This window comes from Globicephala melas, chromosome 9 (genome assembly GCF_963455315.2).
Source record: "Globicephala melas chromosome 9, mGloMel1.2, whole genome shotgun sequence".
Lineage (NCBI taxonomy): Eukaryota > Metazoa > Chordata > Mammalia > Artiodactyla > Delphinidae > Globicephala > Globicephala melas.
In genome coordinates, this window is record NC_083322.1 from 96,093,074 (window position 1) to 96,105,788 (window position 12,715).

The 12,715-nt window shown below is 42.0% G+C and overlaps 1 protein-coding gene across 5 annotated transcripts in view; it reads left to right on the forward strand.

The window, feature by feature from the left end:
* The first annotated feature begins 393 nt into the window (after positions 1-393).
* OGDH (oxoglutarate dehydrogenase) overlaps positions 394-12,715 on the forward strand; it is a 76,711-nt gene continuing 64,389 nt past the window's right edge. For 3 of the 5 annotated variants that reach the window (XM_060304876.1, XM_060304873.1, XM_030871229.2), the window contains exon 1: positions 394-490. The gene's annotated coding sequence lies outside the window, so the exon portion shown is untranslated. Of the gene's footprint in view, positions 491-1,684; positions 1,754-1,843; positions 1,866-12,715 lie in introns of those variants that run through there. The other 2 variants (XM_060304874.2, XM_060304875.1) reach the window with 2 other exon arrangements.

Sequence of the window (12,715 nt, forward strand, 5' to 3'; positions counted from 1 at the left end):
CGTGAAGGTCCCCGCGATCCCGCTGCCCACTTTGGGAAACCGTTGTGTCGGCGCTGGGGCTTCCTGGTTCTCACTCCCCCGGGCCACTACCTGCTGCGCTCGAGCGCGCATTTGCCGATCAAGGTTCCTTTCTGTCTGGCAGCACAGACTAGGTCAGCTCTCCATCAGAGGGCTCCTAACAACCCACTGCAGGAGACACTACTTAGCAACGTGCAGACCCCCTTTTCAGACCCGTCACGCGTCCCGGTAGGGACCGGCCGGACGTCTCCCGGCCGCAGCCTGGGCGTCTGCACTGCTCCCCCAAGAACGCGCCAAGAGCAACGAGGCCGCAACTCTGTGACGTCAAGACCCCGCTCACGAGTTAGGGGCGGCCCCTCTCCTCCCAGGGCGGGGCGGCGTGCTGACGCCACACGCCGGGGCGGGGCCGAGAGTTTGGTGCCCCGGAGTGGGGTGTCGGCGCCTCATTCGGGTGGAGCTGAGTCGGAGACAGGTAGGCTCGGGCTGCAGTCGGGCTCGGCCGGATTTGGGAGGCTCCGCGCCGGTCGGGCAGGAGGCGGGGGTCGCGGCAGGGGGCAAGGCCGCCGCGCCCTCGTTGCGGCCGGTACCCCGGTGACAGGGAGTGAAGCTGGCTGGAGCGGGGCTGACGGGGGGAGGTGGGTGGGACGGGGCCTGACAGACGGGCGTGGCAGCCAATGGCGCGGCGGGCGTCTCCTGGCGGGCGGAGATTGGCGGGTGCGGGCGTGCGCAGAGGTCGCGCGGGGCGCGGAGCGGCGCTCCATTGGCTGTAGCAGGCAGGGGGTGGGCCGCACGGCGGATGTGAGGGAATGGGCGCCGCGGCGCGGGTGACCCCCAAGGTCGAGGAGGCGTCACGTGGGAGTCGCCCGGCAGTGTCCTCTCCACACCCGGACGGATGGAAGGGTGGCACGCCCTTGAAGAAACGGCTGCGAATTGTGGGCAGTCCTCCCTTTCCAGAGCGCGGAGACGCTGGTCGGCTTCTGTCCGGGCTGATCCTTTGCTCCTGGGGTGAACCCTTGAGGAACGGATTACCCCGCAGTACCCCCACTTCTTCAGTACCCCACCGTACTAATCCTCCCTGTGTTCCTTGGGGTGACTCCCTTGAGGAGCGGATTACCCCTCAGTATCCTCTGTGTTCAGTACCCGCTATATCCATCCTCCCTGCCCTTTCCTGGGGTGAACCCTTGAGTGGATTACCCCGCAGCATTTACCTTAGGTCAGTATCTCTACCGTACTCAGGACGCACCGTACCCATTCTCTCTGTGCTCCTCAGCGTGACGCCCCTGATGAGTGGATTACTTTGCCGCAGCATACCGTACTCAGTACCTATATACTCAGGATCCCTCCATACTCAGCACCCTCGGTACCCATCCTCTCTGTGAGCTCTTTGGGGTGACACCCTTGATGAGTAGAATACCCTGCGGTACCCTACCGTGCACGGTACGCCACCATACTCCTCTTTCTTCCAGGGGTTTGATAGCTCATGTTGAGATGAAGTGCATTTCCTCGAGGAACACACTAGTGTACCTTTTCCCTTTTACCTGATGTCGGTGTAAGTTGGGTACCGAGACCTAGTAGAAAACCGGTGGCGAGAGACGAGTAGATAAGAAACTGCTTTCTCTGCTTTTCGCCCAGAACAGATGACTCAGGCCTGAGGTGTGAACTCTGTCCTGGGGTTTCTCTGCGCCTTGTTCTGCAGTCCTGCGCCTTGAAGCAGGGACTAGAGGCCCACTTCCACGTACACTGCTCTGAGCACCTTTAGGATGAATCACCTGGGATGAAGCCTTGTTTGCACTGTGTCAGGACGTGCAGCAGTCCAACCGCACAGATTTTTGTGCAAGACCTGCGCGGTATGAAAGTATATAATACTATTCTAGCTTTGCATATTAGCTGAGGACTAGCTCTTGAAAGTTGGAGAAATATCAGTATCCTGATTATATTTTTGAGAGCAGTTTCCAAGTTTCGAGTATTTTTTTTTTCCTTAACAGCTTTATTGAGATACAATTCATGTATCATACAATTCACTCTTTCAAGTATGCAGTTCAGTGGTTTGTAGTATATTTACAGTATGCAACCATCACCAAATTTCAGCACGCGAGATCCGGGATCCAGCCCCGCGCCCCCTGCAGTGGAAGCACAGAGTCTTAACCACTGGACTGCTGGGGAAGTCCCAAAATTCAGTTACTTTTAAAGACTAACTTTAATTTCAGAAATATGAATTTCTTTTGATTTCATTTAAATTTGAATGCACAGTTTATTAAATGTGAAATATTTACCGTGTTTATTACCTGTATATCTTGCATATACATCTATGTGTTTCACATCTGCTTTTAATCAGTCTTACTCCTCACTGCCCCATTTGACGGAAGTACTGTATCGTCTCCATTAAAATTTTAGGTCGTTTTATTTTGGGATAATTGTACAATTATTGAGAAATTTATTTTAGAATGGTATAATTTTGAGAAATTGTACATGCAAATCTATTATACGCAGTTATAACAGATGGTACAGAGAGGTCTCAGTGTCCCTTTACCCACTTTTCTCAAATGGTAACATTTTACAAAAACTACAGTATTATATCACAACGAGGTATTGACATTGATAACAGTCAAAATGGAGAACATTTCTATCACCACAAGCATCCCTCCTGTTACCTTTTTATGGCCATACCCACTTCCATCCTGCTTCCAATTCCTTAGCTTCTGGCAACCACTAATCTGTTTTCCATTTCTGTAATTTTGGTGTGTCAGGAGTGTTACATAAGGAGATTCATACAGTAAGTAACCTTTTGGGGTTGGCTTTTTTAATTTAAGTGTAATTCTCTGAAAATGCATGCAGGGTGTTGTCTATGTCAGCATTTTGTTCCTTTTTATGCGTCCAGGCTATTGATGTACCACAGTTGGTTTAACTCTCCAACCATTGAAGGACGTCTGGATTGTTTCCGTTCTTCGGCTATTAAGCTGTTGTAAACATTTATATACAGGTTTTTATGTACGCATAAGTTTTCCTTTCTCTGAGGTAAATGTCCAGGAGTGTAATCACTAGGTCATATGGTGGTTGCATGTTTAGTTTTTTTTTTTTTTTAGAAATAGACAAACTGTTTTCCAGAGTGACTACCATTTTATATTCCCACCAGTAATGTATTTGTGACCCAGTTTCTCCATATTCTTGCCAGCGTTTGGTGATGTTACCATTTTCTAAAGTTTTAGCCATTCTAATAGATGTGTAGTGATTGTGGTTTTAATTTGCATTTCCCTGATGTCTAGTGATATTGAATGTCTTTTCATGTGTTTATTTGCCATGGGTATATCTTCTTCAGTGAAAAACTTCTTCATATCTTTTGCCCATTTTGTAATTGGATCATTTGCCTTTTTTAATGTTTCATTTTGAGAATTTCTTACACATTTTAGTCCTCTCCTGGATATGTGGTTTGCAGATATTTTCTGTAGTCTGTAGCTTGTCTTTTCATCATCTTAACAGTATCTTTTGCAGAGCAAAAGCTTTTAATTTTGATCAAGTCCTGTTTATGAATTTTGTCTTTTATGTGTTGTGCTTTTAGCGTCAAGTTAAGAACTCTTTGCCTGGCTCTAGTTCCTCTTACATACTTTTCTAAAAGTTTTATAGTTTTGTGTTGTACATTTAAATCTATAATCCATTTTGAGTTGATTTCTATATAAGGTGTGAAGTCTAGTTCGAGTGGTTTCTTTCTTTTCTTTTCCTTTCATTCTTTCTTTTTTTTTTTTTCCCTCCCCATATGTATCCAACCAGCAGCATTTGTTGAAAAGACTGTTCTTTCTCCGTTGAATTGCTTTTGCTCTTTTGTCAAAAATCAGTTGGTTGTGCTTGTATGGGTCTGTTCTAGAGTTCTCTGTTCTGTTCCATTGGTCTTTTTGTCTATTTCACCATCAGTACCACAAGTCTTGATTATTGCAGCTACATAATAACTCTTGAAATTAAGTAGATTGGTTCTTCCCACTTCATTATCCTTTTTCAAAATTGCTTCGGCTGATCTAATTCCTTCGCCTTCCCATATAAATTTTAGCATAATCTTGCCTATATCTATAAAAATTCTTGCTGGGATTTAGATAGGAATTGTGTTAAAGTTGTTGATCAATTTGGAGATAACTTCTTTACTATGTTCAATCTTCCAATCCTTAAACAAGGTATGTCTATTTATTTAGGTTTTTTCTTTCTTCATCAGTGTTTTCTAGTTTCTAGCATACAAGTCCTGCACACGTTTTGTTAGACTTATACTATTTCCTTTAAAAAAATTTTTGTTTTCATGTGTCTGTTGATAGTTTGTAGAAATACAGTTTTTTTGTGTATATTTATCTTGTATCCTGTGACCCTGCTGAATTCACTTATTAGTTCTATAAGTGTTTTTGTAGATGCCTTGAGATTTTGTCATAGATAATCATGTCATCTGCAAATAGTAGTAGTTTTATGTTTTACTCTCTGATACATATGCTTTTTAGTTCCTTTTCTTGCCTTATTTCTCTGGCTGCAACTCTCAGTGCTACACTGAGTAGTAGGGATAAGAGTGGACATCCTTACATTGCTCCCAGTTTTAAAAAGATGCGTTCAGTCTTTCACCATTAAGTATGTGTTTGCTGTAGACTTTTGTGGATGCTTTATATTAAGTTAAAGTTCCCCTTTATTCCTACTTTTATGAGAGTTTTTATCATGGGTGTTGAATTTTATCAAGTGCTTATCTGCATCTATTGATATGAGCATGTGATTTTTCTTCTCTAGCCTGTCAGTATGGTAGATTACATTGTTTTTTGAATATTGAACTAGCTTACATCCCTGGAAAAAACCCCGTTAGGTCATGGTGTATAATTGCATTTATATATTGCTTAATTCTATTCGCTATATTTTGTCAAGGTTATTTATATGCATATGTATTCATGAGGAATATGAGTTTAAAGCTTTTTTTTTCCTTTTTCTTTTTTCTATCTTTGTTTGGATTTCATTTCAGGGACATACTAGCTTCATGAAATGAATTGGTAAGTTCTCCTCCTTGTATTTTCTGGAAGAGATTGTGTAGGTTTGGAGTTAATTAATCTTTAAACATTTGATAGGATTCTGTAGTGAAACCATCAGGGCCTGGAAATAACGTTTTCTTTTTTTTTCTTTCTGCACTGCGTGGCTTGCAGGATCTTAGTTTCCCAACCAGGGATCGAACCCGTGCCCCCTGCAGTGGAAGTGCAGAGTCCTAACCACTGGACTGCCAGGGAATTCCCTGGAAATTACCTTTCCAGGAGCTTTTAAATTACATGTGAAATTTCTTTAATAGTTATTTCAAATTGGGTGAGTTGTGGTAGTTTGTACTTTCGTTGAGTTTCTCTGTATCCTTGCTGACCTCGTGTCTAGCTTTTCCATCTCTTGTTGAAAGGGGGGTTGAAGTTTCCAACTATAATTGTAGGTTTGTCTTTTTCTCCTTTCTCTTTTATTGGTTTGATTCACATATTTTGCAATTATGTTGTTTGGTGCGTACACATTTAGAATTGCTATATCCTGTTAGCGGATTAACCGTTTGTCATTAATATCTCTGTGTCTGGTAATTTTCTTTGCTCTGATGTCTACTTTATCTGATAATAATATAGTCCTTCTCCTTTCCTTTGATTAATGTTTTCATGGTATATAATTTTTCATCCTTTCACTTCCAACCTTCCTGTATTGTTACATTTGAAGTTTCTTCTATTATTGGATCCTGTTGTTTTATCCGTTCTGCCAATCTCTGTTTTCTAATTGGTGTATTTAGGTCATTTACATAACATATCAAGTAATTATTGATATGTTAGGACTTAAGTCTGCCATTTTATCCTTTATTTCGTTTTTTGTTCTTCTGCTTTCTTTATCTTGACTTCTTGTGGGTTACTTGAACATATTTTTAAATTCTGCTTTTATTTATATGTAGTGTTTTTGAGTATATCTGTTTGTGTAGCTTTTGTAATGGTTGTCTAGGCATTATATATACATAGTTTATCACAGTATACTGGTGTCATCATCTTATCAGTTTGAAGTATAGAAACCATATCTCTGTTTACATCACTTTATCCTACTCCACTTAAAATTGTCTTTTAACACATTTTTGACTGGAGACGTATTATGGCCACAGGCGTTAGTTTCTGCAAAAATCCCCCAGTCAGTAACGTGTTAAATATTTCCTTTACAGACATATCATTAGAACCACATCAGATGTGTTGAAATTTTTGCTTCATCAATCACACATCATTTAGAAGATTTCTAGAGGAAAAGGAAATTATATTTACCCATACATTGTCTTTCTGTTGTTCTTTCTTTTCTTCATGATGTTGCAAGATTCCTTTTATCATTTACTTTCTGTTTACAGGATTTCCTTAAGCCATTCATTTTGGGTAGGTCTTCTGGCAGCAGATTTTTTTAGTTTTTCTTCATCTAAGAAGATCTTTATTCCCCTTTTGTTCCTGAAGGATACTTTTTCTGGATATAAGATTCTGGATTAACAGTTATTTTCCTTCAACACTTGAAAAGTGTTATGCCACTTTCTCCTGGCCTCCATAGTTTCTGGTGAGAAATATGCTATTCAAGTTGTTTGTAGTTTTCAAAAGCTTGTGATGGGTCTTGGAGTGGATTTCTTTGGGTTTATTTTGTTTGGGGTTCTCTCAGCTTCTTGAATCTATGGGTTTATGTCTTTTTGCCAAATTTGGGAAGTTTTCAGCCATTATTTGTTTGAATACGTTTTCAGCCCCTTCCTCTTTCTGCTCCTCCTGAGGTTCTGATGACATTTTATATTCAGCATTAGGTCTTTTGTTATAGTCCCACGTGTTCCTGAGGTCCTGTTCTTTTTTTTTCCCCCAGTCTGTTTTCTCCGTTCAGATTGTGAAATTCCTTTCGTTCATGTTTGTCCATGTTCATGTTCACTGTTTCTTCTTTCTTCAGTTTAACCTATCCATCAAATTTTTTATTCTGGTTATTGTAATTTTCAGTTCTGAAATTTCCATTTGGTTCTTCTTTATATCTTCTTTTTCTTTACTGAGGCTTTCTACTTTCATTTGTTTCAAGTATGTTTCTAGTTGCTTGTGGAAGCATTTTGATGCTGGCTCTTTGAAAATCTTTGCCAGATAATTCTAACATCTGTGTCATCTTGGTGTTGGTGAGCTTCCTCTGACACTGCTGGGGGGGTAGGAGGTGCTGCCTGGTTATGGAGGTAGAGGCTCCTCACCTGGCCTCCTTGGTATCTGTGGGTAGGGACTCCTTGTTACTGCTGTGTGGGTGTAATTTCCCAATTACACCTTTGGGATTCCACCCTGCCTGGGAAGGGAGAGGTGCTGCCCTGTTACTGCTGGGCGAGAGTAGAATCCAGGCTCCCTCCTAGATTGTTGGGGTGGGGAGGGTGGCTCATTGTCACCTGGTGGGGATGGAAGTCCCTGATCTCCTCTGACACTACCAGGTGGAGTGGGAGTGGGCCACAGTGTTTCTGTGGGGTTGGTTGCAGTAGAGTTGTTATTGTCTAAAAGTATTCTGTCCTGCTAGGCTGCCCCATTCCTGGTCCTTTGGCCAGAGGGCAGGCTTTTACTGCAGCTTTTTTTTGGTCTACATTAGTTGGTATTTCTGGGTTGCCAGCTTTTTCAGCATCTAGCCTGGAATATATGAGGCAAAAGGAAAACCGAGAACTCAGTGCTCAGTCTTTTGGGGCCCCGAGGCCCCTTCCCAGTCTGTCTCCTCTCCACCTTTCAGAGTCTTATGTTTTGTTTTGTGTTAAATGAAGCATCTCATGTTTTTAGCTGCATTTAGTGGGAAACAGAAGTCCTGTATGTGCTTTTTAAATTTTTAATAAATATTGACAAGTGTCCTTGCTTTCCATAAAAATTTAATAATTTCTACTTTAACCAACACCTTTAAAAAGTGCCTATTTACCTATACCATACACCACTGCATTCAGGGCACCTTTGGAAACACAGTGCCGGTCTGGGCAGGATGGATCAGTCTTCAGACCCATGCACTGAAGCTTGTTTGGGGTTCCCACTTCAGAGGTGGAAGTCCCCCCCAGCAATCTGGTCAGCTACCCACTCCAAATTTACTTCTGTTTAGTTTTACCTCGGGAACTTCAGCTTTTTAAGACATACCATTAGTTGTGGGGTGGGGTTTTTTATTTTCTTCTGGTAGATTATAGTTCTTTAGTCATAAAAATACCTAAAAAAAAAAATTTATTCATTTTTGGCTGTGTTGGCTCTTCATTGCTGTGCGCGGGCTTTCTCTAGTTGCAGTGAGCGGGGGTTACTCTTCGTTGCGATGCGCGGGCTTCTCATTGCAGTGGCTTCTCTTGTTGCGGAGCACGGGCTCTAGGTGCGCGGGCTTCAGGAGTTGTGGCACGCAGCTTCAGTAGTTGTGGCTCACAGGCTCTAGAGAGCAGGCTCAGTAGTTGTGGCGCATGGGCTTAGTTGCTACGCGGCATGTGGGATCTTCCCAGACGAGGGCTCGAACCCGTGTCCCCTGCATTGGCAGGCAGATTCTTAACCACTGCGCCACCAGGGAAGTCCCATAAAAGTACTTTTAAAGTGTGCAAAGTTCTTTCATGTTTGTATCATAATTACAAAAAACATTGAGGGAACAGAAGTGATTGCATCCTTCACTTTATGGCAAAGGAAACGAACACAGATCAAGTGATACATTTAAGGCTCACACAGCAAGGAAGAGTCACTCTGCCTGTTTGCCCTGAAGGCTCAACCACTGTTTCTGTGTAATAACGGCAAAGTACCTTTGTAGTTTAAGAGTACTCTGCACTACCTCTCAATCCCTCAGTTTATGTTTGATGAGGCATCACAAGTGAAAGACGTTGCATTCTCTTGAGATTCTCAGCCAGTAAAAGAAAATTGGTACTTGTGCTCTCCCTGTACATAATGTCTTTGTATCACTGCTAAAACTAGAATAATGGATTAACAGCGATAGGTATGTAGCAAGCATTGTTTTCTTGATTCATCATGAAAATCTTAATGAGTCCAAAACCAAAAGAAAACAAAAAACAAAAAGTCTCTCAAGGTAAGTTTTTTTAAAATGGTTCTTAGGCAACACACAATGGTAACAATCATTTAATGATGCATGTGCTTTTCCCTAAAAGACTCATGTCCTGAGAAATGCCCAGGCTGTTTTTGCCTCTTTAATTACTCCTCTGCTAGCCAGCATGAGGGTGGTAGACGTCAGGAGTCAGTTTATCTCCTCATCCTGTGAATGGGGAGGTGGCCTTGGGTAAGGTGTGTGCTGCCTGACTGGGGAATGTCCAGGCACAGATAAACTGTTTTATTTTCCTAAGGGCAGAGCACTGAACCCTTAAAAACAAATTTTGCTTTGGTTTTTGGGGTTTTTTTAATGTTATTTTTCTCAAATGTATAGATTTATACTTGCATCTTGAAATTAATGGGTTACAGATAGTGTCACTTTGTGTACTTTATTGATAGGGATAGGCTCGTTTATGTTTCTTCTTAGACTTTTTTAAAAACAACTTTATTGAGGGGCTTCCCTGGTGGTCCAGTGGTTGGGACTCCATGCTTCCACTGCAAAGGGGCACGGGTTCGATCCCTGGTTGGGGAACTAGGATCCCGCATGCCGTGTGGTGTGGCAAAAAAAAAAAAAGTTTAGGTTTGGGCAAATCTGTTCACAAACATTTAAAAACAAAAAACTTTATTGAGGTATAATTCATATACCATACAATTCACCCATTTAAATTGTACAATTTAACATTTTACAGTATATCGTAAGGTTGTGAAACCATCAGCATTATCTATCAATAGTTTTAGAACATTTTCATTCCCCGCCCCCCCCAAACAAAAAATAAAACCCATACCCATTAGTTGTTATGTCTTATCCTTGCTACCCCCAGTCTTGGGCTTTCTGTCTGTATCAATTTGCCTCTTTTGAACATCTTCACATAAATGAAGTCATACAACATGTGTTTTTTGTGTGTGAATGACTGTTTTCACTTAAAAGTTTCAAAGTTCATCTGTGTTGCAAGAGATATCAACATTTCATTCCTTTACATTGCCTAATACTATTACATGGTATGGCTATACCACACTCTGTATACCCATTGATCAGTTGATGGACATTTGAGTTGTTTCCACTTTTGGGCTCGTATAATGCTGCAGTGAACATCCGTGTGGACGTATGTTTTTGTTTTTCTTGGTTGTATACCTAGGAGTGGAGTTGCTGAGTCATATGGTAATTCTATGTTTAACTTTTTGAGGAACTGCCAAACTGTTTTCCAAAGTGACTGCACCAGCTTACATTCCCACCAGAATTGTATGAGGGTTCTAAATTCTTCACGTTCTCTCCAACACTTGCTTGTGTTGATTGTATCTAATCTAGTGGGCATGAAGTGGTATCTTGTTGTGGTTTTGATTTGCATTTTTTTCCCTAATGACTAATGATGTTGAGTATCTTTTAATGTGCTTATTGGTCATTTGTGTGTCTTCTTTGGAAAAATGTCTGTTCGTATCCTTTGGCAATTTTTAAAAAATTAATCAATTTATTTATTTGGCTGCGTCGGGTCCTAGTTGTGGCACGAGGGCTCCTGGTTGTGCTGCATGCGGGGTCTTCCCTGTGGCATGCAGGATCTTTAGTTGTGGCACGCAAACTCTTAGTTGCGTCATGTGGGGTCTAGTTCCCTGACCAGGGATCGAACCTGGGCCCCCCTGCATTGGGAGCGTGGAGTCTTAACCACTGCGCCACCAGGGAAGTCACTTTTGGCAGTTTTTTGATTGGGTTATTTTTATTTTCATTATTGAGTTGTAAGAGTTCTTATCAGCTCTATGATTTGCAAATATTCCTTTTACTCTTAGACTGTCTTCTCTTTGTTGATGTTGTCCTTTGAAGCACGAAAGTTTTTATTTTCTTGAAGTCCAGTTTGTCTATTTTTTTTGTTGTTTGTCCTTCTGGTGTCCTAAGACACGTTGTTTGTCTCAAGGCTATGAAGATTTATTCCATTTTAACTTGGAAGTTATAAAACTTCTAAGAGTCTTACAGTTTTAGCTCTTACATTTAGGTCTTTGATCCATTTTCAGTTAATTTTGTATATGGTGTGAGACAGGGGTCCAAACTTCATTTTTTCACATGTGGATCTCCAGTTGCCCCAGCACTGTCTGTTGAAAAGACTATTCTTTCCCCATTGAGAATTTTTGGCCCCCTTGTCAAGTAGAAATATTGTTCTAAACCACAAGTCAGAACACTTGGACTTCTTGGACAACCCGAAGCTTTCATGAAAGTGTTTGAACAATCCAGTGTTTCTACCAAAAATGGTGCACTATTCGTAATGTTGACTCTGGAATTGGAAGGATGGAATCTGACCCTACCAAAATCTGAAATGTATATATACCTGCTGTCTGCTCTGTGGGTCCATAAGATCGTGGATAGAGAACAGCTGTTCCTGGTCTTCCCAGGGTGGAGGCCGGGGATGTTGAGCCATCTGCTGAAGGGCAGGTTTTCCGATGAGTCATCTTAAGGGAAGTTTGAAAATTGCTAGTAACAGTGCTCGGCAGCACTGAGCTATTTGTCAGATTCCGTGACTGTAGATAGCTAGGTAACGTGGTTTGTTTATAGTATCATATTGGAAGGACTGCATTGGGAAGAACACATGAAACGAGCAGTTTTGTGCTTGTCAGTGTGGTGCCTGTTAATTGGGTATCGCAGCAACTGAATAATGACAGTTAATGGTGGTGATGATACTAATGGAGGTGATGATACTGCTGTGTTCTAGGAGAAAACCCCAGCTCAGGGGCCATCGAGTGTTTCAAGCTGCCTAGATAATAATGACATTGGAGGAAAAAAATGAGTGTTTTCCTTTGGATCTGAATTTTTAAAAAAATTAACGTGGAAAGCAGCAGTAGTAGTATTTTTGCCATCAGTGTCTTTCTTTGTCTGCCTGTGAGAGAAAATGGGAGTATAGTTGGAGGTAGGAAGAACTACTGAAGTTACTTAAGGTTAAAAAGAAAAGGAGTTAAGATTGCATTCTATAGCAAAATATAGGCTTGTTCATCTTTAAATTTTAAGGAGGAAGTTTTTGTTTGTTGTTCAGTTTGTTTTTAAAGTACCTGTTCTGCTTTTCCCTTTTGCTGACCTGTCTTTTCTGAGCAGGAGAACAGGCCAGAGACTCTGTCAGTGTCCTTTATGCGTATTCTGATCATATTTGGCTTAAGAGGAAGGGTTCGTATAAACTGTGTAGAGGATAGTTTATGTAACATTTATTTCTGGGTAATTCTCAGCATGTCTCAGAGCTTGGATTTCCTTCAGGCAGGAGTGGAGGTGGGGTGTAATTCCAACTTGACAGCCCCGGCACTTGCTTTAAGGCAGATTTAAGGGCAACCATGTGTTAGGCCAGCAGGCACTGTATCTCAGGGCGGAGGGCTGTGGTGAGCCTCGTCCCTGCCCTGGGGCTCCCTTTCCCTCCCACAGCCTCTTTCGCTTTGACTGGAAGGTGCCGGGATCTTTATGGGGAGAGGAACTGCACCGTGTCCTTATCCCTTCCTGACTGGGTCCCTTCCCGGAGGCATCTGGATTCTGACTCGTGCTTGGAAGTGGTTCAAGACCCCTCTGGGGACAGTCTGAACTCTTTCATGATCTGGTGGGTGCATCAGCTGCTTTTGTAAAATGGCTGGCGTATATAGAGTTACATACTAGATTTAGTAAAATTACAATCCTCAAACTCAAGGTCTATTCAACCTTG